Source organism: Vulpes vulpes, chromosome 8, assembly GCF_048418805.1.
Source record: "Vulpes vulpes isolate BD-2025 chromosome 8, VulVul3, whole genome shotgun sequence".
Classification (NCBI taxonomy): Eukaryota; Metazoa; Chordata; class Mammalia; order Carnivora; family Canidae; genus Vulpes; species Vulpes vulpes.
This window is the reverse complement of record NC_132787.1, coordinates 110,854,912-110,875,814: the sequence shown is the minus strand read 5'-3', so window position 1 is coordinate 110,875,814 and position 20,903 is coordinate 110,854,912. Positions and strand designations below refer to the sequence as shown.

Below are 20,903 nucleotides of genomic sequence, written 5' to 3'. Positions count from 1 at the left end.
TGAAGACAGTGTCTTGTTTCCAGTCCCAGGAGAGGGTGGGGCTGCGCTGGCAGGGGGAAGGTGCAGTGGGGTTGGGGGAGTGGGAGGAGGGGAGGGGCAGACACACACCCTCCGCAGCCGGACCGACAGAGGGAAGAGGGCGCGGAGCAGGGTGAGAGCTGCGGTCCTGGAAGGCGGACGTTGTACTAACCGCGGGTCTAGGCCACGTCTAACCCCCTGACCCAGGTCAGCTCTTCACACTGACCATGTACCACTCCGGGCAGGTCCACGCAATGTGGATGGGGCCAACCCGCCCAGTGGGGACCTCACACCACCCGGGGCGGGTCCACGCAGTGTGGACGGGGGCCAACCCACCCAGTGGGGACCTCACACCACCCGGGGCGGGTCCACGCAGTGTGGACGGGGGCCAACCCGCCCAGTGGGGACCTCACACCACCCGGGGCGGGTCCACGCAGTGTGGACCTGGGCCAACCTGCCCAGTGGGGACCTCACCCCACCCGGGGCGTGTTCATACAGTGTGGCTAGGCCGCCCCACCCCCTGGGCACTGCACCCCACCCGGGGGAAGAGGCCACACTGTACCTTGCGGGGCGTCTTCTCTCCTAGGAAGGGAGGCAGCGTGGCTCCGTGGGCAGGACACAGGCCCGGAGTCGGGGTCCCTCTACGTTCTCCTCCTGGTCCTCCCCAGCTTGGACTGAGGCGAAGTCACTTAATTTCCCTGTGCCTCCATTTCTCCATCTGCAAAATAGGAACCACAGTGTCAAGCGCCGGGATTTCACTAGCTCGTGAGGAGAGGCGGTGGCGGGCGCGACCCTTGGGCTGCCTGGGACCGAGGATCGTCTGTCCGATCCATGGACAAGGGTTCTCACGGACGTAGGGCCTGTCCCGATCGGCTCAGGGGGTGCAGAGGGACCAGCCCTGTCTGTGTAGACTCTTCCCTGTGAGCAAAGTGGGCTCTGCAGTCTGAGACCTTCCGAGGACCTGAGAAGGTTCTAGAACTCCTGTTCTGGGATGCAAAAGCCCCACAGGCAGCCTGCAGGAGCACAAGGTACAGGTGACAGGTGGGTTAAGCAGCCCGACACTGGCAGCCCCTCACCCCTCTAGCCGTAAACCATTCTATCAGCTTGCTCAGTGCGAACAGCAGGCAACTGGGTAGTTTTTTTATTTTTTATTCTTTATTCTTTAATTATTTATTTATTTATTTATTTACTTATTTACTTATTTTTAATTTAATTTATTTTTTTAGGCAACTGGGTAGTTGAGGTAAGGAAGTCACAGGTGCAGTTGGGCCCTTTCCCTCGGAACTGCACAGTCGGTCCTGGGGCCTGGACACCGGCCGCCGCGGCCTCCTCCGGGGACCCCTGGGACCGACCTGGCAGTCCTTTCGGGGCAGACCGCATCTTTCCCCGGAGGGCCTTCACCCACACATGTGTCGTGCCGAGAACACAAGGGCACAGACCACGCAAGACTTGAGATCACACATCCCTAGGAAGACAAAGTCGTCTTTTTCTTTTCAACTTTGCCACTTAAGACAAGAGAACGTCTCCCCGCCTCCCCTGGGGGGTTAATCATTTCCCTGAACCTTTCTAGGAGCTCGCCATCGTCTTAGGGTGCAGGCCCCAGACTGCGGAGCGGGGACGTCCCACCTGCTTCTGTATCTCAGCTGCAGAAGGAAGGGGGGAGGAAAGGGAGGGAGGGAGGGAGGAAAGAGAAAGAAGGAAGGAAACCTAGAAACAAGAAGGCCCGCGCCGTCTGGCGTGTGCAGGAGAGACTGCGTGAGGTTACACGAGTGACCCCAGTAAAATGTTCAACGGTGAAAAGATCTGAAACCGGGCCGACTCGCTAAATCATTTCCAGTTACCACCTCACGCCCTGAGCTCGCCGTTTGACAAGATTCACTTTTCCCGGGATTTCTCCGTCTCTACGTCAGGTGACATAGAGAGGGCCCTAGCGTCCCGCCAGCGCTCGGTGGACGGTTCCTGGACTGCGGCCCCGACCTTCCTCATGACGCTTACCTACCTCCCTGCGCACCACCCCTGACTTTCAATTGCTCGTTTATGACCGTGATGCTGTGGACAGAGCTGGGTGCAGGGAACCCTGGCTGCCTCCGCATGAACGCCCTTGATGAGTTCAACCGGTATTTACCGAGGGCTTGCCCTCGGCGTCCTCCTGGACTTGAGTGAGTCCGTATAAGGCAAGATGGGAAAGATGGGCCTACATGAGTTCAACAAAAAATGAAAGAAATGATAGGGGGAAGTTAGGATCAACACGGTCCCATCTTAAATATGCCAAAAAACAATTTTTTTGGTGGGGGTATAAAGAAAAATTAAAAAATGTGAAAGAACAGAAGGGAGGGAAAAAGAAAAATCAGTATGTTTGGGTAAAATAGAAACCCCGTGGCCGTCATTAAATGTACTACAATAAATAAATAAAAAGAGAGACCCTAATAATTGAGAAAAACACAACATAATCTAAAACGAAAGTTAAAACAATGCATTAACACGTTCGATTTTAATACTGTGACATAGGCAGATGTCTGCCTATTAAAAATAAATTCTTTTATTAAATTATGCTTATAAAAGAAGCATTTTGCAAACAGCTAACACTCAACTGAATGTTAGTAATATTATCAAGAAATATACATATAAATAGCTCATAATATTAAAAAATTCAACAATTAAATTATATGTTAATGAATGACAAGCAAACTATTAATTATGGTTCAACTCATTCTGAGCATGAATTAAACTGAACCCGAGATTCCTGCTCAGTGCCGTTGTCACGTAAACCCGAAGCATCTTCGTCTGCGGGTTTTGTGTCTTGTTAACAATGAAACCGCGTAGACAATGCCCTTTAAGAGAAGAAGAAATGGGAAAATAAGGATGGGGATGGGCTGGCGTTCTCGGGATCCGCTCGGGAGGTGGCTCCTGTGCTCAGGACGCTGCGCTGTCCACTGCTCCCGGCAGGTGAGCCAGGGACGGGGTCAGGCCGCCCCCCTGCCCTCTGCACCCGCGGAGCAGGCGGCCCAGCGATGGCCAGCAGCCAGGATTTGGCACCGGAGCCCTCCCTTTTCTTAGAACCTGGCTCTTCTTCTTCTTCTTTTTTTTTTTTTAACATTCAGAGTGAGTGGCAGAAATTCCCCCTGGGAAATTTACTTCAGGAAACCAAGGTCTCAGACCTACTTTATTTCTGTTTATTTGCTTTAGAAGGACGTGCGCTCACGGGGCGCACACGCAGGGCCGGGAGGACAGAGATGGACGGAGCCGGGAGCCCGTGCTCACCGCGGGCCACAGGGCGCCACCCGCCTCCGCTCCCGCTGCTCGGCCCCTGGGCCTGGAGGCTTGAGGGCATGTCCCCCCCCACCCCGCGTCCACCTGGACTGCTCCCCGCGTCTGTTGACGCCCAGCCCAGGGCCGGGGCCTACAGAGGACTGATGCGCATGTCCTCCTGCGACAGGTCGTGTCCCCAAGACTGCGAGGCCCGCGGAGCGTCCAGTGCCCACAGGGCCCGAGCCCACTGACCCTGAGAACTTTCTCCCTCTGCGTATATTCCTTTGCTGCGCGTGGGGTGGGGGGAGTGCGTCTGTCTCGTCTGCATCCGCACTCCATCTATCCTCGCTTCTCTATTTTTTTCCACCTCTTTTTTTCTGTTTTCTGTGTCTTTTGGGAGATTTCTACAAATGTGTCTCTGGGTTCTTAGATTGCATTTTAAGATTTCAAGAATATGATTTTATATGCCCAAATTAGCTTTTATCACAGCTATGCATTTGCATGTATTTGGGTGATTGTTTGTCTTTGCAAGAAGTTAGAGACTGTGTCTCACACTGTGTCACTAATATCTCACACACTGTGGTGTATAAGGAGCACCGTGTTCACGTTTGACTGAAGGTGGGATAGGTGAAGGGAACGAGGAGAGGAGAGAGGGAAAGACAGGGCCAGGGAAGGAGGGATGAGGGAGGGGGAGGAGGGAGCCAGGGGGAAGAGGAGGAGGAGGAGGGAAGGAAGGGGGGGAGGTGGCAGGTGTCTCCGGGGGAGACCATCCCCCTCCGCCATCAGGGAAGCCGCGCAGCAGGGATGCGGGCCCGGCGTCCAGGATGTGCACTCTGGTTTCCTGCTCTAACCTGGGGCAGAGCTGAGACCCTTACTGGATGGGATGTGCAGCGGGACAGCCGGTCCCTTCCCTGGAATGAACGGGAAGACCACTGATTTCTGCCAACAGAGTTGAGTCCCGGCTCATGAGCTGCTGGCCAGTCCCTTGGTTGGGTGGCCCAGTGGCCCTGAGCTCAATCCTGCGCCCTCTGTGCTGTGGGGACCGCGTTTCCCGACCCCCGGTCTTGGTCGTTGGTTATTGGGTGTCCCTGAGCTGGGGGCTCAGGGAGCTATGGACGCTTGGTGGCAGGGTCTCAAGTCCTTATGACGCACTTTTGAAACTCCCACTGGGTCATGAAATTGTAAGTATAATGAGCCAACGATGGACACGGGCCAATAGGAGCAAGAAATAAGCCCCGATGTGGAGAGGCCCGTGATGCGCGGGCACTTCGGGACGTGCACGTTCTAGCGACGCCTCTACCATCGTCCTGCTTTCCTGACCTAAAGCGGTGAGGACGATGCCATGACTCTCAACGTGGCCCCAAAACATGAAATTCTGTGGGCAAAAGCAGACTTCCCATTAACCAGGCCGACTCCCTTAAAAAATACTAATTCAATGATGATTGTGGAGATCGGTGTTGTGTTCTACTCCGTTCCCCGCTGATGAGGAATGAGCATTGGCTGGAGACACGCGGTAGACTGAACCGCGTCCCCAGTCACGTAGTAACCGCTGGGCTGGGGTGGGGGACAGTCACACCTCGATATAGGGCAGGAAGCCTCGGGACGGGGTAGGTACTCAGCTTGGGTTTTACGGACAAGAAGAGCCCTAACGCCTCAGTCGCCGTAGGTCTACGGAGCAGCTCGCCTCATCTGCACTCTTCTGCCTTCTGCTTTTTATTAGAATGTGTGTGTTGTAAAACTGCAGAGTTAATGAGCAATGATTTGTCCTTCGACCCCTGAATTAGGAAGACTGAGGCCAGAGGGGGAATCTCCTGGAGCCCAGCGGGCCCTGGTAAGTGGACTGTCCCGTCCACCTAGCCCTGGGCTCGGAGGCCACCGCCCACACCTGTGGTGGGCCTGAGGTTTGAGCACAGGTGGGAGGATGCGTGCGTTTCCCCAGGCTGCCTCCACGCTGTGTTGCAAAGGAGGAATCTGAGCTCCAGATAGGGGACGCCTCCTGGGTGGGCCTGCTTTCAACACGTCTACACTGGCCCCGAGCTGAGCAGCTGCTTTCAACACGTCTACACTGGCCCCGAGCTGAGCAGCTGCTTTGTAGATTAGACGGGTGCAGAGGATGGGTGTTGACCTGGGTTAGAAATCACAACTAACTTTAATGCGATGTCAGATGCCGACTTCCTTATCTACGTTTCTCACACAACGGAATTAATTTGGGGAACTTCAGCGAGGCCGAGGAACATGCCCAAGGTCACCCGGGCAAGAGGGCAGGTCCGGTCTCTGAGCCCAGGGGTCCTGGCTCCCGTCCACTGCCGGACAGCGAGATAGGAATACACGCCCAGCGTGCAGATCCAGGTGCCCTGGGTCCCCTCCAAGCACCTGTGGGCTGGGGCCCTGGCCGCCCTCCCTTCTGGGGCGAGTGCGCCTCCCAGGCTGGTTCGTCCGCCGCGGCTGTGATGCTCCGTGGACCACACGCGTGGGAAGGACGCGCGCCTTCCGCCGGAGCACCGTTAGCTCCGCCATATGCGTAAGGACAGAACCGCTGCGACTTCAAGCACAAATGCTTATTCTTCTATAAACCGGTTTTGTTCCGTTACAGTTGGAGACATTCCCACGTGCGGGTAACGAGCTAAACCTCAGATTTGGTAATTGCTTATTATTTCCCAGCGTGGCCACCCGCCGCTTAGGAAACTCCCCGGTGCCTCGGTGTGAGTCCAGATGGCTGCCCGTGCTCACCACGCACACGTGCTCCCGCGGGCACCTGGGCCTGTCTCCTCCTCCTGCGCACGTGCCTGTGTCTCAGCACTTACAGTTTCAGCAGGTGCCACCCAGTTGGCCTTTGCAGTGACCGGATGGGTTTACGGTCAGTAAACATGTGAACGTGCGTGTTTGCCCAGCACTGGTGCCAGGCCTGCCTCAGCAGCCTTCCTTCGGCGGGACGGCTGAGCCTCGGGGCTCCCTGCGTCTGAGCGCGCTGCCCCTGCGGCCTGCCCTCTCTCCTCCTCTGGCCCTACCGACGGTGCCCTTTACCCTCCGGGTCACGCGGGCTGCATGTGGGCGCCGTCCCCTTCCTGCTGTACATGCTGCAAACCCTCCGCCCCAGTGGGCCTTGGGTCTTCCGTCTTTGCTCCCGGCCAAGGGCAGACCCGAGGCAGCTCTCCCCAGGTCTGGTCTTGAAAGCTTCGATGTTTTGTGCCGCGTCTTGAAGGGCCTTTCCCAGCCTGAGGAAAAGGAAATCTCCAGGATTTCCTCCCAGGTCCTCCTGGGTCCGCAGCCGCTCAGGCTTAGTTGGGATGGTCGTGCAGTCCCAGGGAGCACGGCCGCCCCGGGGCAGTGGCCCTTCCACACGAGCGTCCTCATCCGGAGACCCCTGCCCGTGCTGGACCCACACAGGGACCAGGACAGATGGGAAGGAGGAAGGACAAGCAGGTGTCCTGACTGAGCTGGTGGCCGCGGGTCCTGGGCAGCACGGGAGGGGCCTCTGCAGGCCCCCGGCCTCTGGCTGTCTCCATGAGGGGAGGCTTGGTTCCCGCCGGAGGGGAGACACAGAGGCTGAGTGACAAGCGGTGAGGACGTTCCCAGGCTGGGGAGGCGGCAGGTGTGCGGGCGCCCTGAGGGACAGGTTGGGGTCAAGGGGCAAGGCGGGCAGAGGGCAGAGGCTTCCGGGATCCACTGCCACAGACGAGCTCTCCGTTTTGTTCCGAGAGGGCCAGGTCTTCCAAGGGCTTTGAGCAACAAGGGCAAGTCATCCAAATACTTTTTAAAAATTTTTAAAAAAAGATTTCATTTATTTATTCATGACAGAGAGAGAGAGAGAGGCAGAGACATAGGCAGAGGGAGGAGCAGGCTCCATGCAGGGAGCCCGACGTGGGACTCGATCCCGGGTCTCCAGGATCATGCCCTGGGCCGAAGGCGGCGCTAAACCGCTGAGCCACCCGGGCTGCCCAAACCAAATGCTTTTTAAACGGGTCCCCCAAGCCCATTCTTACGTGTCCTCTGGAAACCAGCGAGCAGGGAGCAAGGGCACCACGGCACTCTCTTGGGTCACCCCTCACCCGGGACCTGCAGAGCCTGAGCATTTGGAGGGGACAAGGGGCAGGTGCTGCAGCGTAGGTACGCGGAGCCCCACTAGGACCAAGCCCCCCCGTGTGTGCAGAGAGACGGGCGCTGCGGGTGGATGCTGGGACGCAGAGATGCTCCGGGGCCAGCAGCCCCACCTACCCCCCCATGCCCGGCCCGGCTCCCCGCCCCGGGGCCGAGCCTGTGCCCCCGAGCCCTCCCTGCAGACCCCTCGCTTCACCAGCCCACTTCAGCCCTGATGGCTGCATGCACGTGGACGACATCAGAACACGTTACGTGGGACGTCACTGTGACACGAGCCCCCGGCACACGTCTGCTGATAACACGCATGTCCCCTCAAGGCCAGGGAGGCTGTTTGCAGGGACTGCCCGGGATCCTCCTACCGCCACACGGGTCAGAGCCCCTGTCCCGCGTCCGCATGGTCGGACCAACAGTGTAAGCTCTCAGTCATGAAGAACAATGCCTCATATAAATTTAAATGCCCTTTATTTTGTGGGATAACAGTTTTTCTTTGTCAGATTCAGAGTTCTGTAGCAGTAAGTTTGAATTTTTTTTTTTTTTTAAAGAATCACAAATTTGACCAGGTATAAGGTGATGGAACATGAGAGATACTTCAATCTTTCTTTTCCTCTCCTGAATCTGTTAGAACTTCTCTGGGGTCAGAATGATGTATAATATGTTGATGTATAAGGTCAACCGTCGTCCTTATTTATCCATCCAAAAATAGCATTTTTCAGCCCGCAAGCTTGGCATGGCCAAATTGGTTAAATGTGATAGAAGATGATCATCCACCCACGTGTGACCGAAGTGACAGGGACATTTCATCTTAAAGGATTACTACCGCGGGGAACACGGGGGTTAGCGCATCCGAGGTCATGCCCATCCAGGGTTTGCTGATACGACTCAGGACGGGGCAATTTTCTCCGCCGTTTAGAAAAGAAACAGCTTCCCCGACCATGACGGTTGTTGGATTAGCGTCCTGCGCCGCCAGAGGAGTGTTGCCAACATTCCTGTAAAGGTTTTGTTCCACGAGCCTCATTGTTACGGGTTGAGCTGTGTCTCTCGAACACTCACATGCCGAGGCCCTAACACGCGGGACTTCATCACGTGGCCTTTATCTGCAGATCAGATAAGCTCCATGAGGCCGACACGGAACCGGGTGGGCGTGCATCCCACGTGACTGCTGTTCTTACCAAAAGGAGGAATTTGGACCCAGGTTCACAGGCGGGGGGATGCTCTGTGACCCTTCTGCAGAGATCAGCGATGCATCTGCAAGCCCAGGACCCCAAGGTCAGCAGCAAAGCCCCAGAAGCCGGCAGGAGGCTGGAGCGGAGTCCCCGTCTCGGCCTCAGAGGGAAGCGGCCCGGCCGACAGCCTGACGTGGGTGATGCTTCCATTCTGCGGACCCGGCCTAGGAGTCCGTGCAGTGGGAGCCCCCCCGTGCCCCCCGCCCGTCCGCGGTGCTGCCCCTGCAGCCCCAGCGAAAGCACACACCTTCCCTGTCCGTCCCTCTCGGGGACCCCGACCCAGTGGGGCTGAGGGCATGTATCACCGGCCCCCCCCCGGGCGTCCTGCTCACTGGGCCTCATTTCAACGCCAGTGACAGCCTCTTTGGGGGGCTCTCCGTCTGGACGGCACTGGAGGCCACAGGTCATGGCCACACGCCGCAGGGGAGGCCCGCCACCCTGGTCCCGCTCCCCGGGCCCAGCGGCACTTTAGGCAAATGTCAAACTGCCCGTTTGTCTGTGGAAACACGGGGTGGGGTGTGCGAGAGGCGGGTGTTTGGAAGAGCATCGCTCTCGCTCTTCTCTCTCACGCTTCCTCGCTCGCCAGCCTTCGCCGTCCTCACGCCCTGCCAGACAATCAGGGTCGCCGCCGTCAGAAGCCACAGGTCAGAGGGACCAGGCGTGGCAATGTCGCGGTAAGTCCTTGGGAATCTGAAGGGAGGACGCGGGGGTCAAGCCCGGGATTCGAGGCAGGGTCCCGGGTGAGGAGAACAGACGGCGGCCCCGACGGGCTCACACCTCGCCCGAGGCGGGCACCAGGCGTTTCTGTGGCCTGGCGGGGTGCCCTGGGGGCTGCAGGCCTGTGCACCCTCGGAGGGAAGCTCAGCCCGCATCCGGCCAGGTGGGACCTTCACGCGGGTGTGCACACCCCGGACCCTGGCCAGAGAGGAGGGATCCCGCCCGGGGCTGCGGGGCTCGGCTGCACTCCGTCTAGAACCCGTGTGGACGACCTGGCCCGTGTCTCACCAGCTCAGGCCCTTGTACGATGGCCTGTCCAGCAAGGGGAGGGGGCCGCTCGCCCCCCTGGGGGTGTGGGAGGGAGGGTCCAGGGCGCCAGCCCAGCCTTTGCACCTGCCTGCCTGGTGAGGACGCGGCGTGGCGCCCTGTTGTCTGTCTCAGGCCGTAGGGAGGACCGAGTAGCAGCACCGAGGGGCTGGCCGGGTGGGATCCGCCCTGTGGGGACCTGTCCCCTTCTCCGAGGCTCTGACCATCTGGTCTGTGATCTAGAGAAGTGTCCGGACCCAGGTCAGGCCCTCTTCCAGCCCCAACGTTAAAATCAACATGGGGTTAAAATCAACATGGGGTGCATTTCCCGCGGCAGCTCTTCCTTTGCAGGGACGTGGAAAGCGGTGATGAGACCAGACGGGGTTCGTGGCTCCCCCACCCGGGAAGCGCCTGGTTTTAAAGTCTCTCCGTGAAAACGGGATTTCGGGGTGAAGATGCCCACGCCGGCTTGCCTTCCCTCTGTCTGGGAACCTTGCACTCTCTTCTGGAAGATATTTTACATTGATTTCGAAACACTGTCCTCAAAGCAAACGCCAATTTCAAATACCTTTGAGGGTTTCCGTCCTGATACCGCCTAGACACTGGGGCACCGAGCCTGCGCCCTGCCCGGGAGCGCTTCCCCTGCGGGCCGGCTCGGGGGGCCTTCCCCTGGGGCTGCCCGCACCTCTTTCTGGTTTTCGAGGGCCCCCCCCGCCCCAGATCCAGGCGCTCCACGATTCCCCACCGCACAGACGAACTTCTCTAACTAAACAACTCGTCGAGCTTCACCTCCAAGCCTGTTATTCTATTGGCTCTTCTCCCAAATGTGGGCGTCTGCCCCATTTCCCCACCCCGACCCTCAGTGATGCCTGGACTCGGGCTCTTCCCGCCAGCGACCACCCGCGGCCCCCATCCGCCTCACAGAGAACCGCCTGTAGCCCTGTGTTCCCCGCGAGATCTCCGTGGGTGCAAGGTCTGGAGCTCTTCCTTCCCGGCTCCCACGTGGCCCCCACCTTCCTGCACCCACAACCCTGCACGAGGGAGCCTATGACTGCGCCTGCTGCTTCTGCAGCCTCCAGCACGGCGGCCGTCCTGAGAGCTTGGCGGTTTTCCACGAGGGACATTTGTCACTTTAAAAATCTTGCATGGAAACTGAACACTTTCTGTAGATGAGCTTCCGCTCGTCACCCAGCCTGGGTGAAATGGGGTCACGGGGGCGGGGTCCCCACAGGGTGGCTGTCACTTGTCGTGGGCCACGATGCTTCTGGAAACCCTGGGCTTGGCGGAGCACAACCGAGCACAGGTCACAGATGCTCAACGTCCTGGCGTGGATCCCCCGGTGGGACGGATTCACGCATCGCCCTGCCCACGGGAGGATCCACTTGCACGTGCTCTGCTTCCCAAACCGCAAGGTCCGGGGCCAGAGGCCGCCTGCTGTTTACCGGGGCGACGCCTCACACAGGGAAGTGTGCAGCAGTGTTTACGTAAAAGCCAGCACATGGAAGAAACATCTAGACGGGCTTTTATATAAAAAAGACCCAGATAACTTGGAAGATCACCAATGTGATTTCCCTCGTCAGCTGGAAGAGTCCGGGGGAGTTTTGAGCTCTTCTGAGACAGGCTGTGAGGTTGTTTTCAACAGGGAAAGAGGATGCTCCAGCCGTCCTGGTCCTGCGCGGCTCCGGGCGCCCTAACCTGGGAGGATGTGACAGGCACAGGCTCACCTGGGGCTGCAGCAGCGGGACATTAGCATGCATTTACATACATTAGCATTCATTTACATACATTTACATATAGCGTTCCTGTACCCCCTCGGCTCCCAAACCTGCATGCCAGATACATTTTTTAAAAAGGTAGTGTGACCTGTGGCAATTATATTCAAGCCCAATATTCAGAACAAGATACACGAAGCAAAACAAAACCCTAAAACAATCAATTACATGCCTGATTAGGGTAAAGACAGGCAGTGCCTCGGCGACAAGCAGAAAGCCAGACAGAGCCCGCGTCTTGTCTTCGAGAGCTTTCCAGCAGCAGCAGCAGCAGCCGGCTCGCATCCTGCATCCTCCTTCATCCCTCCTTGGTTTTGGGAAACACTTCCCGGCAGCGTGACGGGCTGTGCCCCGTGTTGGGTGCTCTTACCGTTTGATTTCCAGCCTCATTGCTGCAGCAAAATTGTGGCCTGGGTCTCACTGTCCCACCGGACATGTCCCCTGCCAGTTTGAACGTTCGCAGAGGTCCGCTGGTGTGAGGTTAGGTCACGCCTGTGTCCACCGAGGTCCCGGCCAGGGTCTGAGGAGGGTCTGGAGGCCCTGCTAGTCGTGGGTGCTGCCTGCCTGCGCTGAGGGGTGGGGAGGAGGCTCGAGAAGCCGGCACAGGGCTGGTGCCTGGGCAGCAGACAGAGGGGACGTGCTGAGGGCCCCTTAGGCCTGCGGGGTCCTGAGCGGCGCGCCCCAGCACCCACCGGAAAGCTCCGTGTCCTGGTGAGAAAGCGGCTGCTCAGAGCTCGTGGCTTCCTGGGGCCGGTTCTGCAGGTCAGTTTTCTCTCCCTGTCCCCGGGCCACCGGGGCGCCTCTGCTGATCAACTGTGCCCACCGTCGCCGGGCTCCCAAGCCCAGGAGGTACAGGGGGCCTCGCTGGTGGCACTCCACGCCCCTCTGCTCTGGGGAGGATGTGGTGTTGACCGCCCCTGCGCACAGCCCCCCTCAGGATGCTTTCTGGTATGATGTTCTTGAACGGTGCCCTGGATGACCCCCAAGGCCAGCAGCAGTGGGTTTTGGGGGGCCGGCTCCCCTATCATCATAGGAGAGGCAGAGTCAGCCTCTGTGGGGTGATGCTGAGCCCGGGAAGTGGAATTTGCCATGTGTGAGTGGTCAAGTCCTGAGCAGCAGGACAGAGAGAGCAAAGGGCCAGGAGAGACGGAGAAGCACAGAGCATCTCCACCATCATGTACGCCGACTCCAGCTCTGTCCGCAGGACACGGGCTGACACTGCAACGGGGGCTGGGAGGGGAGTGCATGGGAGTTAAATCTCCAACCATGTCCGAGACGTCCTGTGGGCGTGCGCCTCAGCACCGGACAAGGCGCCCTAGCGGGGCGGGCAGGTGTCTGCGTGCCCCTGGGGACTCGGGAGGTGGGCGGAGCTGTGCCATGGGGGCCCACAGCTGGAGTGGAAACCGGCGTGGCATCACTCGGTTCAGCCCAGCAATGCTGGGTGTACATAACAGGATGTCCTTGTTGCAGCCTAGAGAGGTTTAAACTTGCCCTGGACTCATGCATCCTTTGGGACGGTCCTATATTGTGCTGAGTCAACTACCAAAAGGTCATTGGAAGGGAAATTTGGTGGGTGAAAGGCAAGACGGCACATGACTACGAACGGCACGTTCCCATATCTGTATGGAGGACGTACTAACTGGCGTCTGTGAAATAAGCCAACTCGTAAGATAGCGTGTTAGGACCATATGACAAAAAGTGGCTCCACAATTCGAGTTGATTATATCAATATATAGAAGTACAACTTAAGAAATAACGTAATATGCAGGACAGATGCCACGTAATAACCAGCCAGCACTTCTGGAGGCTGGTCAAGGTGGCAAAACCAACAAACGGTTCGAACTCGCCAACCCAGAGCTTCTCTCTGTGAGCAGAGTGGTGGGGCCCCATGTCGGTGATGCCTGGAGTCCTCCTGCCTGAGCTGGTGCTTGCAGATGGTAAGACCCGCCTTGCACACATTAGAAATGGTGTCGATGCCAGAAGGGCCCTAAAGAGTAGAGTCTGGATACTCAGCAGCCACGATGATTAATTCAGAACTGCTTTTAGTTCTAAAGAGCAAATGTGAAAAATCAAAGAACAGAATAGTGGTATTATTGGTTTTGCTCGGATGATTCCTCTTAGCCAATGACATCATTTTGTAGAATTGGATTCTATCATATTTAGGGTCATCATACTGGGTTATGTACTTCCCTAATAATATTGCGATGCCGGCCAAAGAGCTTCTGGCTTGTCTGTGTCTTGCCGGGCTCATCAGGTAAACACAGAGCTTACTCTGGGAGGGTAAGGGTGAGCACCTAGGCCTGCCCGGCGCTGAGCTGGTGCACTGGTTGGCCCCATCGGGCGAGTGAGCCCGAGAGTCCCTGAGGCTCTGGGCTGAGTGGAGCAGGGAGCCAGGACCAGGGTGGGCTTCCTGGCTCGGCGGGAGGATGGAAAGTCACGGGGCAGGATGGAAGCGACTGGACTGGCCCCGCAGGTCAGGTCATTCTGAAGGGCGGGAACTGGCAGATATAAAGGGAGGCTGTGAGTGTGTGCAGTTGTGAGGAGCTGGGAAAAGGAGGGTCCAGCAGCACCCCTGGAGCGGCAGGTTCCATCCTGTCCTACACCTGAGAGATCTGCTTTTTAAGAAGACATGCTTGGTATCCAGTGAAAAAAGTGAGTATCACGGTGCAAACATCGCTCCTGTCACATGAAGGTCAGACTCGTAGGGAGACGTGGCTACTAACCTGGGGTCGGTTAAGGAAACCTTCTTTCCTTGGTTTCCTGCCCTTTACTGGGAATCCCCGGGGAGGGGCAGGTCCAGGACAGCTACGAGGACACAGGACCAAGCCCTAAACCTTCCAGGATCCCCCGGTCTCATGGGCGAGGCCAGAACCAAACCTGAATCCGAGGGGCATGGAGGAGGGGCCCCTGAGCCAGGACAGCGGAGGGCGGGTGTCAGGGAAGCTCACAGGAGGGTGATTAGCGGGTTTTTGAACAGGGCTCTGGGAGCCTCGGTTTCCTCATCTGTAAAATGGAACAGCAGATGGACACTCCCTGAAGTGCTTTCCAACTAGTATTGTCGAGTTCAAGACCAAGCTTCTAGGCGTTGGACAACTCAGAGGAAAGGACGCTGTTCTGAGTACGCCCCAAAGCGAAAGTAAGTCGCATGGACACATGATTATACCGGGTCGTTGCTCCTATCCTACTTCAGGCTCACGTGACTAGTAACTGACATTACTGATGGGCACACACATGTCCATGCCCACACACATATCCATGTCCACACACATGTCCGTATCTACACACACCTGAATCTACGTATATGTCCACATACATGCCTCATGTCCACATACACCTGTGTTCTCATGCACACTAGTGTCTACATACATGTCCATGTCCGCACACATGCCCTGTCTCCACACACGTCAGTGTCTATACACATGTCCATGTCCACCTGCACGCCTGTCTACATGCATGCTCACACACACATCCCATGTCTACACACACCTGTGTCCATATACATACCCGTGTCCACATGAATGCCAGTGTCTACACAGATGTCCACGTCTACATACATGTCCATGTCCACACACGTGCCTGTTCCATGTACATGTCTGTGTCCACACACACGCCCATGTGCATGCACTCACATGTGACAGCTTCACTGAAATAGCTCTCCATGCTTGGTCTGATCTGAATTGGACTCCCGTGTGTATGCCTAAAAGAATCCAGGTCCTATGTCATTAAAGAGAAATCTAACACTATCTTCAAAATTGCTAACTGAAGAATATGCATGTAATTTAGAAAATTGTTGGCACTTGTCAATTGTTGGTGCGTCGATATATATTGACCAGACACGTATTTTTATGTCTAAGATGATGTGAAAATAAACACATGCACCCTCACCGTGACCGAGCCACGCCAGCCAACATTTCAGCGTGTTTATTTGCATATTTCATAATTTGAGTTCACCACTTCCTTCCCTGGAAGGCCGTGGCTCACCCCAGCAAGTTATGAGCTGGTGGAGGCCGGGCACAAGGACAATTGGCTAACGTACGACTGAGCATGTTTTAGACTATACAGACGTGTATGTTGTGTAGAAGCAACTCCTACCTATAGCCCCTTCACTCACTCACTCATGGGTTGTTCTATCCCACAAACACAAGACAAAAGTCTGCTATTCTGCCAGCTGCTGTTATTGATGTTAAAGATTCACAAAACGAGCAAGTGAAAGCTGTTGACCTAACTGCAATTTTAGAAAGTACAGGTCTTGGGATCCCTGGGTGGCGCAGCGGTTTGGCGCCTGCCTTTGGCCCAGGGCGCGATCCTGGAGACCCGGGATCGAATCCCACGTCAGGCTCCCGGTGCATGGAGCCTGCTTTTCCCTCTGCCTATGTCTCTGCCTCTCTCTCTCTGTGACTGTCGTAAATGAATAAAAAAATAAAATAAATTTCCTCTTTAAAAAAAAAAAAAAAAAGTACAGGTCTTGAAGATGTTTTAGTTCCAGTTTCATTAGGAATGTCTTTGAAAGCCGAACGTATGCCCTTAGAAACTCTGCAGGGCTCACAAATACAGGCTTTTTCTGGAGTATATTGAGGGGAAAGTTTTGTTAATTTGGAAAGATCTCCCTGGAAGTATGTAGCGTGTTTTCTGTTTTGTTTTAGTTATTCGACAGATTTTAAGACCTGTCTCTGTTTCGACTTCTCATTGGGGTGACTGCTCAATGTGGTACCTATGTGTGCTTGGTTTAATCGTTTTTCACTTTTCAAAAGTAAATCAGGTTAAGTTCATGTTACACGCTGATAAGAGCTTTGGTTTCCAGTATCGCACATCATGAGGACATAGTTATTTCTTAAATATTTTGGATATGTATTGAATACTTGTAGGACTTCGGGGCTTCAGTTAGGTACTTTCATCACCAGCTCTAATAACCAGCATGTCCACTAACTTCCAACAAAACGACTCTTTAGTTTTAGAAATTCAAGTACATCTTTCCAAAAACTTTAAAGACTTAGTATGTCGCCTGAGTGAGCGCTAGGACACCTTGGACTTGTGTGAGGGCCAATGTCCTCATGACTTCACAGGCGCTATGATACCGAAGTGGAGCAGCAAGCAAACGTCAGGAAGCAATGTGCCTGGGAGAGGCCCTCAAGACCAGAGTCAAACCGGACCTGGTGAATCAGCCACTTCAGAACCGCTAGGAAAACCTGAGCCCTCTGGAGATAAGTGCACTTCCTGCGGTCCCATGGCACGGCGGCCAGAGGAGGCGGGGGCTGGAGGACCCTCCAAGGGCCCCTCTGCGGCGGCTCAACCTCAGGCCCGGGGCTCCAGGGCTCTGCGCCCATCTGTGCGCCATGCCCTGCCTCAAAGGCACTTTGACATCAAGAGGGAAAGAACCTCAGGTTTCAATATCGAAGAGTACATCAGGGATTCACATTTAAAAAAATTCTAGGGTTGCACCCTGCTGAAGGAATTGCGTTTGTCATTATACCCTAATAGAGATGAGACATAGCTGGGGGAACCCACTACACAGACCCTCCCAGGGGATGACTCACTGTCCCTGCTTTTCGTCTCCATTCAGAATGGTTGGAAGGTGATCAAACAGTCCCAGGTGGTGTGACTTTGTGCCCTGGATGTTCCCTTTTTAGAAGTTTCCCCCGAGGAAGCCGTGGTACCACATGGTGTCCCATTTGCATTTCAGATTAGTCACAAGGCGGTGGTAAGGAAGGGGTTTGCTCTGGCGATGAACACACTTGCATTTCCAGAACCTAAGCGGTGAACACGCACAGGATGGGGGTCTGGGTCTGCTCTCGGCTCTCTCACTGAAGTACCTTTGCGACTGGAGATAAGTCATTAAAATCTTCTTATTTTATAAATGCAACAACAGAAGGATTAAGTGATTCTTAAGTTCCCGCACAGGGGTTTCCAAAGTCCTATGAGCCCTAAGGGGAGACCAGCTCAGAAGAGATTGCCGGCATCAACACAATGCAGACGTTCGGATACACTCTGTTAACTTCCACCCACAGCCTCCGTCCCCAAAGTCTTCTTCACATGGGTAGGGGAGCCCGTCCACGGCGCTGCCCACGTCAGAAACGTGGGAGCCACCCTTGGTTATGCCCTGGCCCTGGGTGGCCCGTGTCAGCAGGCCTTCATGGCTCCCTCGGGCACGGCTCAAGTCGTTGAGCCTTCGTCAGTGCCATCAGTCCAAGCTGCATGCCTCCCCTCCCGAGAGCAGCACTGGCTGCCCCTTCGCTATGGTCGCCCCCGACGGTCAAACCTACTCTCTGCTTAGGAACCAAGCTTAGGATGTAAATAGGTTCCTGGAGCTGTCCCGTTTGAAACCTGCCAGTGGTTTCCCTCTGTCCTTGAATGGCAGACTCCTTGGGACGATCGCGAGGCTCTCCAATGACACGGCCCCTTCTTTTGACACCTCTTTGTTCCGTGTTGCCCTGCATCCCCTAAGCTCCAGCAAAGGTGTCCCGGTTCAGTGCAGCAAGCCTATCTCAGTTCTGTCGCAGGCTCTCTGCTAGTCCTTCCACCTGAAACACCCTCCCCACACTTTGTTTTCTTGGCACCAACTCCCTCACCTTAGGCCTTGGCTTAACTGCCATTATCCTGGGAGAGGGATTTCCAAATTACTACACCGAGAATATACGCGCCATCGGCATCATTCCCAGCCCACAATTTGCTCCCTGAACAACATACTTATTGCAACCTGCTCCGGTGTTCTGTGTTCATTTTTCTGTTGGCAGCATCCCCGAGCCGTGTGCTCTGTGGCTGCCTGGCCACGTTCTGCCCCCGCCCTGTGTGCTCCACCACCTGGTGCAGAGTGTGGCCAGAGGTGCTCTGTGAGGTCGAGGGTACCTCTTTCTCCCACGACAGCTCTGGCCCACTTGCCTGGAATAAGCAATAACTGGGTTCGGGTGATACCAGTTATTGGTTGGGCCCCAGGTCACTCTGTACCTCTCCTACCCCCAGCACTGAGTCCACACAGCCTCAAATAGCAATTGTTTTGTGTGATTGTGTTGCCTTCCTTGTTAGATCAGAAAGTCCTGAGAGTAGGGCCATGCCTTAGTGAACTCAGCACCGCACCTGGGGTTAGTGTAATCATCCAGACACGAAACGTTACAGGGCGATGTGACTAGAGCATGTTTGCTGACCGCATGGCGTGATTTCACGGCACTCGCACCCCTTGGGGAAACCTTATAGCTGCCTGCACTAAGACTCACTTGTTAGGAAGCAAGCCCCTTTTTATGACCTATCACCCCTGACCACTGAATTCAATGGGCAGAGTTTCGAGATGCCTTTTAAACCTAAGCTTACACTGTAGGAACTTGCAGCATGTCCTTGGTAGAACAGATCCCACATTCAGGAGTGGCCGGTACCCTTCCCGCCCTGTTGAACGGGATCCCCATCAACCTAAGGCTGCAGCCAGGCCCTGGCACTCTTCCTGGCTCCTGCTTCCTCTCCATCACCCGCCTGCTTCTCGGGTTCCTCTGGTCATCAGCACGACTCTCTGTGTCTGTCCATTCGCCCGTTTCTGTCCAGGTGCCATACTTATCTGTGTCCCTGTGACGTGTCCTCATTGCTCTCGCCACCAGCCTCATCTCCTTCCGGTCAATTTTCCATGCTGTGGTCCTCAATCATGGGCATGATCGTGCTACTGGTCCACCTGCATGTTTTCCAGTTGGCTCCCACAGCCTTCACAGCACAACCCAAGCTCCCGACACGTCCCGCAGGGTGGTTGGTGGTGAGGCCCAGCTGGCTTGTTCCCAGGACACACCAGCCTGCTGAATTGCAGCTCCCTGGATGCTGCTACTCTCGTGCCCTCTCTGGCCCTAGCGCCCCCTCTACCCTCTCTTAGCTCCCCTGTCCTCATTTTGGAGCTGAGACTCAGGTGTCACCATTTCTACCTCTCACCGGATCCATTCTCATCTGTGTCAGATGTGCTTCTTTACGACCACAAGTACTGTGACGTTGGTCGTCTGCCACCAACATTGGACTGCAATGTGCAAGCTCCTTGCATTATACGCCTTCCTCTTCCTCACATCCCGGTGCCAAGAACAGCAACTGGCACACAGAAGGTCGCCAATAAGGACTTCCAAATGTGGGAAGTTCACTGGGTGCACCTTTCCTGACGTTGATACGTGGTAGTTGTGGAGCACTGCGCGGTGCACGACTCTCTCGCACAGGTATGGTGGCGTTCGGTCCGAACCAGCATCACAGCTACTTGGTGATAACCCTGCATATGACCTTCAGGTGTCCTACAAACTCTCGGTAAATGCATCATCAATTATCAGAATCCCCATTCCCTGACTGACAAAGTGGGGAGTTTACCATCTGAAGGAAGGTTTGAGATTGAGTTTACGAATGGGGGGAGAATGTGAGTTGTTAAGGAAGAGCATGACCAGTGATAAGAACAGATATAGGGCTTTGGACCTCAGTGAGGCTCCGCCCATGGAAACATCACAGACAGGGACTGCTGGGCAGGATCCCGATGGGCTCTAATGAGAGATGTGATGCATCTGGGCCCAGAGCCCAGCTTCCTCAGGCCCAAGGGACCTGCTTGCTCTTCCTGCGTCTAGAAATCACTCCATGGATTGATGGTCTGGTCTCCCGGGATGTGAGGAAAGGCCAGGAAAGCTTTCTTGGTGGGAGATCGTCGGTGGGAGCCTGAGAAGCACTCGCCAGGGCCATCATCAGGGTCTGGTGCTGACGAGAGAGGCGCGGTGAGGACACAGGGCTGGGAAGCAGGCAGGAGGGCGACAGAGAGAACAGACCAAGGTGTGCATGTGTGAGGGACAGAGACAGAGGAACAAAGCCGCGGACGAGTTTGTGCAGCCCCTCTGCGTGGAGGAGCGGCCTGTGGTGTGCACGGATGACACTAGCGACACGCGGTGGTGTTACTACTTCTGTCCCACTTCCTTTATCCTGGTTCCTGGGTTTCATCGGCTGCGCTGCCCTGTCTGTTCAGGGACCGGGATCCCCGCAGCGGCTAACTACCGACCCCTAAACACCGTGCTCTGGATCCTTGCGGAGCAGCTCGTCCCACCCAGCACGTCCTCAGGGACAAATGCTCGCTGGACTGTGGGGTGGGAGGGCTGGACGGAGGAAGGGCAGAGGTGAAGCCCGTCGGAGGCCTCCTCAGCTCTGCGGTCCCGTGTGCAGCCCACCCTGCCTTGGGTCCGCGTGCCCCGGGCAGGCGCTGGCTTCCGCTGGACGCTGGGTGTCCCTCTGCCCCAGAGCTGGGCTGTGCGTTTATGACGCGAAGCTGTGTGCAGGCAGGCAGGAGAATTAATTAAAAGTGAACTTGTTATTTACATTTTCAGGTTCTGGAAGGGGCTTGACACACGTTCTTGCAGAGTCCCTTGGCCTCTTTTCAGGGAGAATTAGAAGAGGTGTGATGCTTATTTGGGGGAAATACCGATATTATTTTATTTTCTGTCAGTCCCTAATGAGTGAATCCTTTGGGGGGACTGGTTATTGGGGGGCAGGTATTTGTGGCTGTGAAGTAAAAGCGTTTCCTCTGAGGCATGGCTATCGC

The 20,903-nt window shown here is 55.8% G+C and overlaps 1 protein-coding gene across 50 annotated transcripts in view; it reads right to left on the bottom strand.

The window, feature by feature from the left end:
• MYT1L (myelin transcription factor 1 like) overlaps window positions 1–20,903 on the bottom strand; it is a 409,061-nt gene that overhangs the window by 151,627 nt on the left and 236,531 nt on the right. For all 50 annotated transcript variants that reach the window (XM_072767848.1, XM_072767862.1, XM_072767844.1 and 47 more), the window contains exon 5: window positions 581–736. The gene's annotated coding sequence lies outside the window, so the exon portion shown is untranslated. The remainder of the gene's footprint in view (window positions 1–580; window positions 737–20,903) is intronic.